This window comes from Canis lupus, chromosome 37, assembly GCF_048164855.1.
Source record: "Canis lupus baileyi chromosome 37, mCanLup2.hap1, whole genome shotgun sequence".
NCBI classification, from domain to species: Eukaryota; Metazoa; Chordata; class Mammalia; order Carnivora; family Canidae; genus Canis; species Canis lupus.
In genome coordinates this window covers 17,534,043-17,551,384 of record NC_132874.1, presented here as the reverse complement: position 1 = coordinate 17,551,384, position 17,342 = coordinate 17,534,043, and the positions used below count along the sequence as shown (strand labels likewise).

Here is a 17,342-nt window from a genome sequence, read left to right as displayed (position 1 = left end):
GTAAAATCTTTAAAAAATAAATTAATTAAAACAATTCTTTACCAGCAAGCATTTTGGAAAACTCAGAGCACTAGGCATATGCCTGTCTGTTCATTGTCTGATATGTAAGGAGGATTCGCAGAATGTTTGTATGGCTAAAGAGTATTGAAGTTTACTGCCCTCCCTATTTTCGATCCATAGATGCAGCACTGAGTGAGGAAAGGCAGTATTAGGAAAAGGGGATGTGGAGAAAACCGTGTGTACGAATATCTATATTAAGCCTTTTACAGAAAGGCTCGTAATTTCTGGATTTACTACAGAACCTCATAGTGTATAAACCCCTCTGTCCCTAGAAAGAAGGTTATCTTGCCAAGATGATACAACCTATAAAGAAAGGTGCCAGTCTTTCGGTGCCAATATACCTGAAGTGTGCTTCCCTCCTACTGCATGTGGTACAACCCTGACAGGCTTCAGATGGTATCTGCATGGGCTGAGTTAGCCTCTACATTACTCTATCATTGCTACATTACTCTTTCATTACATTACTGATTGCTAAGATGAGCAATCAGTACATGTGGGTTACAATCATAATTAACTTGTGTCTTGTCAGGTAGATTTTTGCTCCTGACGGGATATCAGGTGTCTTCTGAGTCCCTGGTTCCAAGGCAAGATCCATTCCAGATAAGTGGAAAAGTGAAACAATTTACTTTTGTGAACTCCCACTTACAACATGCCCTGGCCCTTTATTTACCCTGGACTTTTCCGTCCTCAGACACTTATAAATCAATGCCCTTAGACAACCCCAATCATCTGGACATTCTGGAAAGGATACCATAGTCGGAGTCTATCATTCATGACTGCCGATAAATTCAGGCCTTAGAATCAGTATTGCAAAAAGGGACTTAGGACATCTGTGAAGTCAGCCCAATCTTTATCCAGTTGGAAAGCAGTACTTAGTTAGCTAACAATGGCTTTCGACCATCCTCATACAATTTCCTCCTGACTCAGGATGGTCAGCTCAATAACTGGCCTTAGATGGCTGTTCTGGTTTGTTTGTTTGTTTATTTAAATTTTTTTAAAAAATTATTTATTCATGAGAGACAGAGAGAGAGAGAGAGATGCAGAGACATAGGCAGAGGGAGAAGCAGGCTCCATCCATGCAGAGAGCCCGGCATGGGACTCGATCCTGGATCTCCTGGGCTGAAGGCGGCACTAAACCACTGAGCTACCCACGCTACCCCACTGTTCTGTTTTAGACACAAATGTCTCAACACATCAGTTCTGAGGTCTAATTTATAGAGTAGAATAAAATTTCAGCATTGCATTGTATCATTTTAATCTCTGCTGAGGATCTTTTGTTCCTAAGGAGTTACTCAGAATCCTTCTGAGACTCAATATTTCAAGAATGTAGCAAATTTATGAAAAAAAAAAGATAACATTGATCAATATATTAGTGGCTTTGAAATAAAACTCGAGCAAAATACACAGTGAAAATATACTCAGGAATTCCCTTTCTTTGCAAATGTCCATGAATCCCATATAATTTTGGAAAATTCATTTTCAGGGACAAGGAACTATTCTTAATTTTATTTTTAACTTCTTGGTAGCTTATTCAAGCAATATATACATATTAAAAAAAAAAAGGTCCCACTAACACCTTCTATTTCTATTCCTTCCCCCCAGAGACAACTACTATTATCAATTTGGCACACATACTTCTGATATTTCAGTGTATGTGTCACAAATAAGATCAAACTATCTTCATTCACTTTTTATTTTAATAATAATCTAAGTTCTGTACAGGACATGCAACAAGAAACCTTATGGGGCACCTGGGTGGCTCAGTGGTTGAGCATCTGCCTTGGGCTCAGGTCATGATCCCAGGACCCTGGGATACTGTTCCACATCGGGCTCCCCGCATGGAGCCTGCTTCTCCCTCTGCCTGTGTCTCTGCCTCTCCCTGTGTCTCTCATGAATAAATAAATAAAATCTTTAAAAAAAGGAAAGAAAAGAAACCTTAGTTATGCATTCAGTATTTTCAAACATAAAACTAGTTAGTGCTCTTGAAGTAAAGTGATGATATCTCTGATTCTTCTAAATCACATAACTAAAGAAAGCAAAGAGATAGAAGAAAAGGATAGTCAAGAGCAGTTATTGAGTTGGAGCAATTTACATTTTTAATAACTTTGAGAGGTTAGGCAGTGTCATATTTTAACTGAATATCTAGCAACCCCTCGGTGTCTGTTTTTTCCTCTATTTGCATAAGCAATTGACAGCTCATTAAGAGCTCATTAGGAAACAGTGAAAACCCTGTGATCAAACGGAAACAGAAAAGGGCAGTGCTGAGAAAGAAGTCTTCATTTGTAAATGTCCTCAATATTTTACGAGAATATGAAATGCATCTAAGATGCATGGTGAAGCCAATGGTGAAGGCAATAAGCTACATTGACGTATAAAACACAAGACAATGGTCACATTGCCATTCACTAAATCTTAGCCTAATTGCCTTAATAAGAAAAGATAAAGGTGATAGCATTCATAACTATAATTTTTTCTGAAAAGCAACCTTAAAATATCCACATTCCCTGAGTTTTCTTTTCCTTCTTTTCCCAAAATTTTGTCTATAATCTACCTATCAATTTATCTATCCATCCATCATCTAGCTATCTAATCTATCTATTCTTAAATTCTAGGTGGCTATATCTTATTGTTTAACAATATTGTTTAACAATCTTATTGTTTAAGAATAGTCTGCATGTGGGAAAAAAATGGACTATGCTTCTCTGCGGGTAAATATGTTTAGAATATAAATTAGTTCTTTTTTACTTGCTAATGCACTCTGGGCCCAAACAAAGTAGACAAAAATCAGATCTCTTCTGAATAAATGTTTGCCTGATACTTCTAAATCTCTGGACACCAAAAACCTATCATAAAATGAAAGCCAAATGCACACTGGTGTGCTGGCTATTCTTTTGCCTTTGTACTGCATTTGTAAAATGCATGAATACAAAGCACTTTTAAACACTCAGGAATCAATACAAAGGAAGCAGTGGGAACACATTTATTCCTGTTTTATTCCATTTTGGGGCTGCCAGAGTTTTGCTTGACCAGATGTTGCGGTTTCCAAGTCAAATCTGTTCCTCCCCTGGCTGTCAACTAAAGGCTGCTCTATCTAGAAACATTAAGACTTTCTATCTACTCCTATCTTTTTTTTGCATATTCACATTTTATGAGAGAGTTTCACTTGAGAGAGAGAGAAAGAGAGAGAGAACTAAGTATTTTTATGTGGTTCATCCCCCTCCCTATCTATTTTGCATTACTGCCTTTTGGAAGGAAAAAAAAGTGAGAGCTGGGGTCTGTATTTAGGCCATTTGTATGTTCCTTATTGGGGTCCGTTTGAATGCCCAATTTGATCTCAATGGCTCATCCTTTGTAACATAAAATAAAACATGGTGCTCAAGAAGAGTAACGACACATACATCCAGGCCTTTTCATAGCAGTTGGTAAAGCTTAAGCCCTGCCTCTCTCTGTGTGGCGGTTTCCTTTCTCTTTCTTTTCTTTCACTGTGACAAGCAGCCATTGTCCCCTTGGTGAGATCTGCAATATTACTTTGACCCCAGCCCATCAATCTGCCTCAATTGGATAATGATCTGTAATCACTTTCTTTCAGGGGAGTCTATAAATTTGCCAAGGCCCCATTCTTTTCTGAAGGACTCCTTATGTTCACTCCCATTTGTGCAAATCCGCCCTCTTTTATGGGGCTAAATAGCCATGCACATGGTCCATTCTGTGAAGAGGCACCAGGCGGGTTTCTGTTGATTTTCCATGCTCTCCTCTCTTAAAGGAAACTAAGTCTGACATGCCGGGACGCAGTGGGGGGTGGCCGAGCCAGGCCACATCACAGGCAGCCGCTTTGCTCATTAAGACTGACCCATCATTAGGTCACTTAAGTGCCATCCTTGTAATCAATGAGCTTAATGTTTAGCCCCCAAAAAAGTTGTAAGGAAAGGAGCGTGGAGGTAGAAGGAAAAAAGAATTGGTAGGAAGGACAGAGAAATCCATCATGTCTAAGTCTTAGAGATAGACTTTCCTAGCAAAGGGTGAAAGGAACTCAAATAGCATTATTTGATACCTCAAGTAACCCTTTGCAGTCCTGTTTGTGTTCCACAAAACGTGACAATTCTTGGACCCTACTTCTCCCCAGTGGCAACTACTCTCCTCATTAAGTAGGATGAAAGGTTCTATATCAGACTCAGTCTACATTTGCTGGTGAAGCAAAGGTGAACGAAGTTCATGAGCAACTTGGAAGTGTCATATGAGAATTTAGTTTAATAATATATGGACCCAAATATAATGATGATCACAGCCAAATGGGATCAATGAACAACAACAGCAAAAGAAGAAAACATCTAGAACATAATCTGAACTCCTCCTATTCTAAGGGGGATTGAAAAGCCTTTTTGGTCATCATATTTCCAACACAAAGAGAAACAGTATCTCTATGTACAGTGAGGGATATAAACATAAATACATTTTAATCAAAATAAGTGTTAATGAACAGAGGAACTAGATAAAATGAAAGATTCTGTCCTCTAGATAGTGTACATTGGTAATAACAATAATTTTTAGGAAGACAAACTTCATTTCAAATCTCTCTGTCTGATTAGTTTATAGAAAGCCAGTGATGCCTTTGTTATTAGGTTTAGAAGAACAGTTTAGGAAAACAATAAAGGACATGACAAGACTAGAGTCTACAGGACATCAGAGGAAAAAAAGTAAATGGTTTTAAAAATGTTCATGTTTTGTATCATCCTGTAGAAAAAAATATGTGTATTTTAATTTTCACATTCCTATACTCATTTTGCCCTCATTGATTTATAAGATATATATGTATACAGAAAATGCATCAGGCATGAATGTAGATTTTAGTGAATAATTATTAAACACTCATGTGACCATCACAGTGCTTAAGAAATTAACATGTGTAATAGAAAAAGAAAAGAAAAAAAAAAAAACATGTGTGATGGAAATATTAGAATCAGGCTAGAAAAAAAATTAACTCTTTCAAATCAGTCCTCTCACTGGATAGAGTCCTCTCCCTGAATCGTGGATTATCTGGCTTTTTCATGGATTATATGGTCCTCTTGTGAATCTTAGATTATATGAGGCCTGATGAAACCATTAGAGGTCACATAGTCAACATAACAATGTCATCAAAGAAAAGTCCAAAGTGGTTAAGTTATCTCGGTTGTCATAGTTTGTATGGGCTGAATTCAGGCTGCATCTCAGGTTGGAAACCACTTTTCCATCCTTAATTCCATCTCATCAAGGACCTCTGATGAGGAGGTCTATTAAGCATTTCTGTAGCACAAACACATTGTATGTGTCCTTACAAATAAGTGTCTGTGCTCAAGTGGTTGCCGTCATACGCTGAAGGAAATCAAAACCATTCAGTGTCCTAACTGAACTCATTCTACCAGTAGAATCTCACACATTGGGAAAATTATCACTTCAAATATGGAGGACAACTGTTTTGTTTTGCTCATAAAATGGTCATATGTAAAACGGTCTGACAATTCCAAGTACTAAAGGCAGAGACAAATTTAAGAGGTTTTGCTGCTACTAATAGACAATGAATAGTGTGCATCCTACCAGTTACAAGGCATTATTGTTCAAATTACAAAATGTGTCATAAATGTCTCATTGCAAGTCAGCTTTTTTCCCCTGTGATTGTTTAGCTAAAAATTAATATCGGAGTTAAGAGAACTATAAAGTATGCCACACGCAACAATATTTACATTTTGTGAGTTTTTTCTTATTTTCTAAAAAAAGTAAACTTGTTGCTTAAGGTTGGTTATATATTGGCTGAAGATACATGGGGTCAGTCAGTATAAATTAAAAATAAATTTTTTTCTGAGAAATTATTGACAGAAAGAGTTAAAGTCTTAGAAAATAACCAGAAACTTTTGTAGTCTCCTGATATAAGATTCCAAAATTTTCTTTCTTATCTTTTGGGGAAGATAATTGTTATTTTTATCAATGCTTTCTTAGGGACAAAGAATAATCACAACATGAGCTCTGTCGTTTTACAAAGGAAGAAACTAAGGCTCACAGAGCTTGCTTCTTGCCCGTGGCCATATAGCTGCTGAGCAGCTGGATTCGAATTTGAACTGAGGTCTTTCTCTGGCTCAAAGGCATATAGATCTTCTACTCTCTGCTCTACTCCCTTTTTAAAATTAATCTCAAATATTAATTTGTCCCAAATATACAAAATAAATGTATATTCAAAATTAGAAAATATCATTTTTTTTTATTCACACTTATAGACACTATGGAAACGAATTGATACAATGGATCCCTCATCTTCAAAATATTTGAAATAACTCCTCTACATTCCATCTAAGAACTTTACCAGAGATTCTCTAGTATTTTATGCATTTATTATTTGAAATAATTGTTAATGTATAACTTCGAGTTGTCTGTACTCTCTTCCACCAAGCTCTTCTTTTTAGATATACTTAGTAAACTGAAAAGTATGTGATTCCAAGCCATACACCTTAGTTCTTTTTTATTCTTCTGAAAGCTATATTCTAATCGCAGGCATCTTTTGGTATGTGCTCTCTGTTTTCTGTTTTTTTTTTCCAAGTGTATTTATTTACTTAAGTCATCTCTACAACCAACGTGGGACTTGAACTAACAACCCCAGGATCAAGAGTCTCATGCTCCTCAGATTGAGCCAACCAGATGCCCTATTTTTTGTTTTTTTGAACCCCAAACAATGACTAAGAGCTTTTCAGTAAGATCTGCCCACTATCAAAATGCCCTGGGGGCTGGCCTGCTGTACATGTTTAAATTTTTCCTGAGAATCCTTGATTCATACCCATATGTACTCCATCTCTTCTAGTCTCTCTATTTCCCTCCAAAGTTACTCTAGAAACAGCTGGGTCTGATCTTTGCATGTACCTTGGAATGGTTTTCTTTCCTATCAAGAAGCAAAGTTGTTCTGTTCTCTTCTAAATTAAGCTAACAACATAGAGGTGTTATAATTGTCTCGTATTATATATTATTATGGCTTTACCCTTTCTTTTCAGCCATTTGCACATTCTTTGTTTCAGTGTCCTGTTTCTACAGAATTTCTCATGTAACACAACTTTAAGAAACTACTTTTGGTTTCCCAAATTGTAACTTAATGCACTGCAGGCGTTGTTTTGGTTTTATATTCTTCTTCAGGGTTATTTTCTTCCTGATACATTCAGAGAGAATACTGACACTAAATAAAGTTAGAGATCATCTTGTCCCTCTGCCCCAAACCAAAAAGAACACGCCTCCCAAACAGTGTACACAAAATTCCAAAAACAAAGACCATAGTTTCTACCAACAACCCAGTTGGAAATTATCTTCACTTAGGCAAATGATCTGTCTGGAACAAGGGGAAGCTCTGTGGATGCATCCTTCCAAGATGATCTTTAAGCAAGGCTAGAATAGTCCTGACAGCTCCAGAGGGAAGCAAAGCTCCACCTCACCCACGTGGCTCTAGTTAGTCCCTTTCAGTTATGCCTTGGATTTTTTTTTGATGCTTCGTTCATTGGTTTGTTTTGATTAACTGAGATTGGCCTGAATAATAGGCAAAAAAAAAAAAAAAAAAAAAAAGACCATTAGCTGCAGCAGCAGCAAAAGGACAAAATTCTATAAGAAAACTGCTTTCATCCTAGAGTTACCTTGATCCCGGGCTGCATTTTAGTTTCATCCCTTATCACCTATGTGAACACCAGCAAGTCAATGTCACCCTCTGAATTTCAATCACACCAGCCCATCAACAGGCATAATACTGTCAACGTTACTGGTTATAGTATGGATAAGTGAAATACTGTAAATGGAGACATTTTACCACATTTTCCTTTTATAAGTATCTAGCATGGCATTAGCATGTATAAGTATCTACTGTGATTAGTGTTATTATACTCTTCTGAAATAGCTTCCAAAAGTAGCATGTGGAAAGATTGGTAATTATACAACTGTAAGACTATGATGTGGTTGCTGGTAAGACAACACTCGACCTTTCCCTTGGCCATTGCACTATGCTCATCTCTGCTCTGAAAGCCTGGAGAATCTAGAGCTGAGAATTCACTGCTAGACTCAATGGTCATTAAGAGCGTGAATCATTTATTATACGACAGCACTTGATATATATAATAAAGGCTTAACAAATATTCATTGAATGAATGAATAAGTCCATACTGTTTTATTCTGTTTATACATAGATGTATATGAGCCTTCCTATCTAAAAAAATTAAAGGTCTGGTCTTCCTTCCACCTGTTCAAAGAAGCTTATTCTTGAATCCATGATTTAGAAGCACTTCTCATCATCTTCAAAAATCTCAGCAAATTCTCCTCCACCGTCATCTGTAAAATGTTGGTAAATGATAGTAATGTCAGTCATGGTGGGATGATATTCTGGAATAGTAAGGGAAGGAATAAAGAAACGGGACAGATCTCAAGTTATGTTGTGCTTTTCTCAGTCCTAAAAAATAAAAAGGGTGATATTGTCAAGATTTAGAAAGGCAAGAATGGCACAAAATGTTGAGGAAGGTGCCTGGTTTTGGGGGGCTGTCATTTTGGGACTTTTCCTTTTATAAGATGAATTTTTGCATTAAATAGTTTGATGTGCATTTAAAATTGAGGTGCTATCTACATTGGTATCTCAGACATTATTAATTTTAATATATTGAAAGCTTGGAGTAACTTGTGAGGAAGAAGTGGATGTATAAGAAAAATTTCAGAGATTTCACCAACAGCTAAAAGATTTCACCAACAGCTATTGTTTTGGCTATAAAACTCTTTATTAACATTCTTCTGGGATTGTATCGATATAACGCATTTTTATGTGAAGGCCCTTCATTCTCTTCTCTTCTTTCTCCTCCTCCTTCACCACTACCACCTTCTTCTTCTTCTTCTTCTTCTTCTTCTTCTTCTTCTTCTTCTTCTTCTTCTTCTTCTTCTTCTTTCTTTCTTTCTTTCTTTCTTTCTTTCTTTCTTTCTTCTTTCTTTCTTTCATCTTTCTTCTTCCTCTTCTTCCTAATTCTCTCATTTTTCTGTCAAAGAAGAGCTACTCAGATTCACTTGATTCCAAGCAGAGCTCTTGGACACTTCAACGATAGCTAGTGGTCTGTGCTCTAAAGAAATATGCATTTTCTTTGTGTGCCTCCTATTCATTCTTCTAACTAGTTCATGCCTCAAAGCTTGTTTGTTTCATTTTATTGATGTTTCACTATTTAAATTTCTATTTTAAAGTTAATTTCTATTTAAAAATTATCGAATACTTAAAGTCATGTTAAGATTGTGGGGTAGTTGAGCAGGAAAAGTCAGATTCCTTCAATGTTTCAATACTTTCTATGTGACAGCAGATGGCTAGTGGAGCCTGCCAAAGGGTAGTTCCTAAACTTTTTAGTCCTTCTTCATAGAACTCTAGCAGGTCTGACTGGAGAGGGAGACCAACCATAAGAGATTCTTAACCATAGGAAACAAACTGAGGGTCGCTGAAGGGGAGGCGGGGTGGGGTGGACAGGGTAATTGGATGGTGGGCATTAAGGAGGGCATGTGATACAATGCGCACTGGGCATTATATAAGACTGATGAATGACCTTTACCTCTGAAACCAATAATATAGTATATGTTAATTAATTGAATTTAAATAAAATTTTAAAAAAAAGAAAGAACTCTAGCAGCTCATCAGTGTCATAGGCAGATGGGAGAAACCTCTATTTTAAAAAGCTTGGAAGAGACTCATGTTCAGTGTTTTCCAGCATAAACACTAAATATTTTTTCAAGATGGACAAAATTGTCTAAGAATAAAAATATAAAGATTTGTTTTATCTGAGAAAGATACAACAACAGACTTATACAGAGATACGGAGAAATACTCCAGAGAAAGTTAAATACCCTTCCCTTTGTAGAGACAACTCAAAAACAGAAATGGATTCTTCTATAGTGACATTACAACATGTAAGTTGATATATCAAGTAGAATAAACATATCATCTGATAGTTCGTAAAGCTAATCAAGAACTCAGATTGCATATGAAAACTAGTGTTGTTCTTGGGAAAACAAGAACAGGGGCTGTTTTGAACTCAAAAATAGAATGAATGCAGTAACAAGGTCCCTTGTGAATAATCTATGCAAGATTTGTCAGCAAACAACTAGGTCTGAAGGCAAATGAGCTAAGTTCCCAGATAAGGAATTAGGAAAAAGCAGACTCCCTCAAAATATGAGAAAAGATCATAACAAAAAACCCCATAAAGGTAATTAAAGATTATCAAAAGTAAATAATAAACATGAGAAAAAAGAATAAGGCCAGAAAGAAATCAGTGGTATAAAAAAAACAACAATGATGACAGTACAGCAGAGATAAGAAGAAATCAAAAATTTTCTTTGGAAAGATTATTAAGTGGACAACTATAATGATGATTAAGAAAAATAGAAAATAGGAGATACAAATAAACAACTAATGAAAAAGGGGAAATAGAAATTTAACATAGAAGAGTAATGCAAAAAAAAAAAGAAAATATAGATAATTTCATAAACCTGAAAGAGAAAAAAATACCAAAATCGATGGGGAGAGGGAAATAAAAGGAAAAACAGACTAAACCAATAAACATGAAGGATGCCTGGGTGGCTCAGCGCTTGAGTGTCTGCCTTCAGCTCGGCGTGTGATCCTTGAATCCTGAGATCGAGTCCCCCATCAGGCTCCCTGCATGAAGCCTGCTTCTCCCTCTGCCTGTGTCTCTGCGTCTGTCTCTCTCTGTCTTTAAATCTTTAATCTTTTTAAAAAAAAAGCCAATAAATATGAAAGAATTGAAACATCACTCTTCAAACGTCCCAGGCCTGTGTGATTTTACTTATATTTTAAACTAAAATTTTTTCCCAATTTTTTCTCTTCTTTTCTTTTCTTTTTTTTTTTTTTTTTTAGAGAGAGAGAGAGGTCACACATACATGAGCAGGGGTGGGGGTGGATGGTGGTGAGGAAGGGCAGAGAAAGAGAGAGTGGGGGAGAGAGTATTCCAAGTAGGCTCTACACTAAGCATGGAGCCAACACTGGGCTCAATTCTATGAGCTGAGATCATGACCTGGGCCAAAATCAAGAGTTGGACTCTCAACCACTGAGCCACCCAGGAACCTCTTTTTTTTTTTTTTTTTTCCAAATTTTTTAAAAAAGAATTATTTTGAAATAATTTTAGACTTTCAGAGGGGTTACAAAAAGAGCCTAGAATTTCTATATGTCCTTCACCCAGTCCCTCGAATGTTAACACTTCACATTTCCCTGGTATGATTATCAGAACTAAGAAATCGACATTAGATATTCCAGGTTTGTATCAACTTCCTTTTTTTTTGTTCCAGAATCCAATCCAGGGTACCAGATGATTTAGTTATTTGGTTTATATCTCTTTAAATATCCCCCAGTCTGTGATTGTTCCTAGTGCTTCCGTGTCTCATGACCTTGACGCTTCTGTAGAGAACTGATCCGATTGTAAAAATTCCCCCAATTTGGGTTTGTCTGTTGGAGGTTTCTTGTGATTTGACTGAAAGATTGTGGATTTTAGGGAAGAAAGCCACACTATATGTTCTGATCATTTCCTATATAGGAAAGGATGTATATTACATCATATCTTTTCATATTTTCACTGATGATGTTAATGTTGGTCACTGGGTTAAGCTGGTAGCATGTTTCTTCATGGACAAGTTACTATTTTGCTCTTTCTATATTCAGTTTGTTATAATTGAGTCACTAATCCCAATCTACACCCACAGTGAGGGTCTGGGAATCAACATTCCTCTCCTGGAGAAAAAAATGCATCAAAGAATTTGTGGGCACAGGTTAAAAACACCATGCTGATGAATGACTTTTATTGGGGATACTTTGAGGCTATGCAAATAACCTAATTAGTGTTACCAAAGCGTTGTCTCCTAATTTCATTTTTTTTTTAAGATTTTGTTTATTTATTCATAGAGACACAGGAAGAGAGAGAGAGAGAGGCAGAGACACAGACAGAGGGAGAAGCAGGCTCCATGCAGGAAGCCTGAAGTGGGACTCGATCCTGGGTCTCCAGGATCACACCCCAGGCTGCAGGCGGCGCTAAACCGCTGGGCCACTGGGGCTGCCCTGTCTCCTAATTTCAGAATCGATCAGTGGGTTTCCTAAGCAGTGATTACAGTGGGATCCTAACAGTGATTTCTCCCTTTAGTGTGGTGAATTGCTCCTTCTTCTCCATTTATTTATTTGTTCAATCATTTAGTATACTAATTATTTACTCATGCACATTTATTGTATTCTTTGGGTTATAATCCACAATTATCAATAGGAATTGTGATGGTCAAATTGTTCTATCTCCCCTGCCCAATTTTTTCTATGAAATTTTCAAATGCTACAAATAAGCAAATGCACTTAATGCTTCATCAATTGTTTAAATTTTGCAATTTTATCTCTCTTTCTCTCCATACATGCATATATATATATAATTTTTTTCGGAAACATTTAAGAACTGCAAATATCATGACACTTCCCATGTAAATATGGCTTATATATCCTAGAAAAAGGACACTTCTCATACAACCTCAACACTATGACATTATCCAACATGTTGACATTCCAGACTTTTAACACAGAGAAAATTGTTTATAGTAAGTCTATTTTTCAATACCCCCAACAGTTCCTAAAACATCTTTTAAAATTTGTCTTTAGGGGCACCTGGGAGGCTCAGTCAGTTAAGCAACTGTCTTTGGCTCAGGTCATGATTCCAGATTCCTGGGAATGAGCCCCACAAGGGCCGCTGCTCAGTGGGGAGCCTGCTTCTCCCTCTTCCCTCTGCTTATGCTCTCTCTCGCTATCCCTCTCTCTCTCAAATAAATAAATAAAACTTCTTTTTAAAAAGCTTGTTTTTGAAAATCTGGTATCCAAATAATTAAATATAAACAAACAAAAATTCAGTATCTCACCAAATTCCTCACAGTATTTTGTAATAATTTTTAGTTTTCTATAAGCTATAGCAGTCTTTCTTTTTCTTTCTTTCTTTCTTTCTTTTCTTTCTTTCTTTCTTTCTTTCTTTCTTTCTTTCTTTCTTTCTTTCTTTCTTTCTTTCTTTCTTTCTTTCTTTCTTTCTTTCTTTCTTTCTTTCTTTCTCTTTCTTTCTTTTCTTTCTTTCTTTCTTCCTTTCTTCTTTCTTTCTTTTCTTTCTTTCTTTCTTTCTTTCTTTCTTTCTTTCTTTCTTTCTTTCTTTCTTTCTTTCTTCTTTCTTTCTTTCTTTCTTTCTTTCTTTCTTTCTTTCTTTTCTTCTCTCTTCTTTCTTCTTTCTTTTGGTTCACTCATTACACTGTCACTATTTTTAAGACTCTAAGTCAATTATCTTGTAGAATATCTCCCTCAGTTTGGACTTGTCTGATTAGTTCTTCATAATTAGATTCAGGTTAAGTATTTTTGGGGAAAAAAGTGCATAACATTTCAAAGCACAAACTATCATTTTAACATATTAGTATGACTTTAAGTTTGATTACTCGATTAAGGTCATGTCTTAGTTTGGGTTTTCTGGAATTGAAGCCTAAGCAGGGATTAGGGTGCATAAGATTTATTGAAGAAGTGCTATGCAGAAAGAATGCGTAAGAAAATGAGTGAAGGAGGAGAAAGGAAAGGAAAGAAGCGAGCAACAATGTGATCTCAGGGACAGTATAGCCTCCATCTGATCCATAATGAGGGGGTGAAGGCAGGAAAAGGTGTACTTTAGAGTATAAATAACACCACAAATTTTCCCATATTGAGCATATGTGACTGGCCTTCTGCACTCTCCTGTAGTAAGTCATTGGATGTGTGCTGCTGTCAGAGGGTCTAGCCTAAGGGCAAGATGGCTCCCTTTGGCAGATGGCAATTATCTGAAGAAATGGCTAGGTGTGCATTGTTAGCAGTCAACACAGAATCTGGAGGGTAAATGCAACTGAGATCTGGTGGGCATCAATAGCACCTACTACCGGTGATGACAAAACATATCTCCCCACTGTAAAAATATCCCTTCCTACTTTGAAAATAATAATCTTTTTTTTTTCATTTAATAAAGTTTTATTTCCCAAAATGTACACTTGGTGGGATCTTGTTCATGCATCTTCACCGGCAGCTGGAGCATCTCCACCCTTGGTGTTTCTGGTGTAAATTACTTGAGCTCTGTGGTTTGAAACCAGTTTAATAAGTCCTTTACTGAGGAGCTCCTGAAGGGCTGCCCTGGCCAGAGAACCTTGAATCTTCAGTCTCTCAGAGACAACAGCTGGAGTTATAAGCTTATAGTTGGGAACCTCCCTGTCGCTTTGTCAAACAACACCAGATTATTGACCTTGTCTCGAACTTTGCTTTTGGACCACTTCTTCTTTTTGGCCTTGCCCCCAGATTTGTTCACTGGATCTTCGTCCTTTTTGGCTGACTTTCCGGCATCTTTCTTCTTGTCGTCCTTGGGTGGCATAGCGAAGCTCAGAGAGCAACAGCCACCCCTGCAGCCTCACTAAGATGTCGGATAAAAAAAAAAAAAAGAAAATAATAATCTTTATGTTAGATTTTGAGATTACATGAGTAATGTATCCTATCCCCAACAACATTTCATCAATGGATGAAGTATCCACTGATTAACCTTGAGTAAACTAGTTGTTAAATGATGGAGGAAAAATAGTGTTGTTTTTTTTTCCTCCTAATTTGATCATTCTTCTATACTTTTTGGTTAGCCTTCTTTTTTGAAGAGCTTTTTCTCTCTTGCTACCTTCCATTTTTGTTATTGCTACATACATGAAAATATCTTTTATTTAATGTGTTATAATCTACTATGTTCTTTTTGCTCAAAATGTACAAATTTGGCCAGTGGGAATCACTTCAAGCTGCTCTTGTGCCACTTTGCCATGTCCTCATTAATCTTTGAGTACTTGCTTGCTTTCCGGCACTAAAATTTCAGGCTCACCCAGTACTTTTCTTGGAATCAGCCATCCTCCAAGGAGCCCTGAAGGGGCAAAATTCAGGGTTAGATGTGTTCACTGTTATGGACTATCATTGGCTCCCTTTCAGTGGTAAGAATGGGAAGTAGGCATTTCTTAAATGCCTCAAATTCATACTGAAACTTCCAATTCTAATCCAGTATCACTACCTTTTCCTTACCTTCCTCATTTCATATTTTTAATATTTTGATTTTCCTCTTTACAATAATAATACTGATTCCCAACTACATCAACATATTTTTAATTTAGATCCACCAAAACATAGTTTTAGAATTATTATATCCATAACCACCACCAACAACAAAACTCACATTCTTTGTAGTTCTTTTTGTCCTCCTAATGCATCCCACTAGGCATGTATAGTCAGAATAATGGGTTCTTTAAAAAAAATTCCTAATTTTGTTGCACAAAATTCTGTTGCACAAAAATGTGGCTTGCTATGTACACAATTTTGATCTAGGTATGCATGCTGTAGATATCAATCCATTGTAGTTCACAGAGTTCTTCCTTACTTGTTTTATGTCTCCATAGAACTCCATTGTCTTATTCCAGCAGATCACTATGGGTTGGCATTTAAAGGATTTTTTCAAATTTATTTATTTGAGAGAGATAAAGTGAGCATGAGAGGATGGGAAGAGAGGGAGAGGGAGAAGCAGACTCCCCAGGGAGCAGGGAGTCTGATATGGGGCTCAATCCCAGGACCCCAGAATCGTGACCTGAACCAAAGCAGATGCTTAACGGACTAAGCCACCCAGGTGACACACTATGGGTTGGGATTTCGATTGCTTCTGATGTTTAACTATTACCACAATGAATAATTCCTGTGCCTATGTTGTTTTGTGTTTTTAAAAGTGTATCTTCAGGTCTATCTTTCAAATGAGATTTCTCAATTAAAGGATAAATATCCAAATTCCCTCTTTATCTGAATTGTATTATTTAAGACCCTGCCACTAATAAAGAAAAATGTCTACCTCCCTATATTCTCACCAACAGCGTCAAGTCCTCAGATTCTTGCTTATCTGGTAAGTGAGAAGTAACAGCTTCAGTTTGTATTTCTCTTGTGATAAATATGTGCATATTTTCTGTAGTCCATGTCTATGACTGATTTCTCCATTTTTTTCTTAGCTTTTAGAAGTGTTTTTGTAAATCTCATTGTCAATAACACTTTATATATAGGATAGATTAGCCCCTTCTCAGTGACAAACGTTTCCCCCTGCAGTTTATCAGTTATCTTTGCATGTGATTTTTCCTTATTTGTTGTTGTTGTATTATACAAGTCTATTTATTTTTGTATTGAATTTAATAATCTTTTATTTTATTGAATAAAATAGTCACTCATGGTCATGGAGATACTCAGCTCAGATCTCCCTTAAGAAGAGCTAGATAGGTGCACCTGGGTAGCTCAATGGTTGAGTGTCTGCCTTTGGCTCAGGTCATGATCCCAGAGTCCTGGGATTGAGCCCCTGCTTCTCCTGCTGCCTATGTCTCTACCTCTCTTTCTGTGTCTCTCATGAATAAATAAATACAATCTTAAAAAAGAAGAGGAAGAAAGAAGAAGAAGAAGAAGAAGAAGAAGAAGAAGAAGAAGAAGAAGAAGAAAGAAGAAGAAGAAGAAGAAGAAGAAGAAGAAGAAGAAGAAGAAGAAGAAGAAGAAAAAGAAGAAGAAGGAGAAAAAGAAGAAGAAGAAGAAGAAGAGCTGGATAACAGCCTCTAGTAGCTACACTTGTAATTCCACAATGACATGCATTCAGGAGCCACAGCTCCCCCAGGCTGCTAAAGCACAATGACTGAGCATGAAAGAAATACAACTGAACCATTCCAGGTGGACATAAAGTTATCCCAACAGGCAGCTTTTGCTTTGAGATTCTCCACCAGCCCAGGCGAAGGTTGAGCAGGATTGTTCTGTATTCTGAGATTTTCTGCCCACAGTCCCTTCACTCCCTTCCTCCTTTCCCCATATACTTGCACCATGGTTCTGACACTGGCTTTAGAACACATATACACACATATGTTATGGTATCAAGGAAGTTTCCAGTTCCTACTTGGCTAAATGCTTTACTCTGGAATTGGTACTAAAATTTGTTGATAGCTGAAGAAAATTATATTTTTTCCCATAAATCAATTAAATGGTGAATTATATTAGTAGATTTCCTAATATGGAATCATCGTTACATTCCTGCAATATATTCTACTCACTTGTCTCATGTTATTCAATGTATTGTTGGTTTTTTTTTTTTCCATTTTGTTAAATTTTTATATCAACATGCATAAATAAGATTGGTCTATAGTTTTCTTTTTTAAGGATTTTATTTATTTACTTGAGAGAGGGAGAGATAGTGTGTGTGTGA

At 36.6% G+C, this 17,342-nt stretch overlaps 1 pseudogene; it reads right to left on the bottom strand.

The window, feature by feature from the left end:
* Positions 1-14,056: 14,056 nt before the first annotated feature.
* On the bottom strand, positions 14,057-14,489 carry LOC140626455 (small ribosomal subunit protein eS25 pseudogene; annotated as a pseudogene).
* Between the last annotated feature and the right edge of the window lie 2,853 nt (positions 14,490-17,342).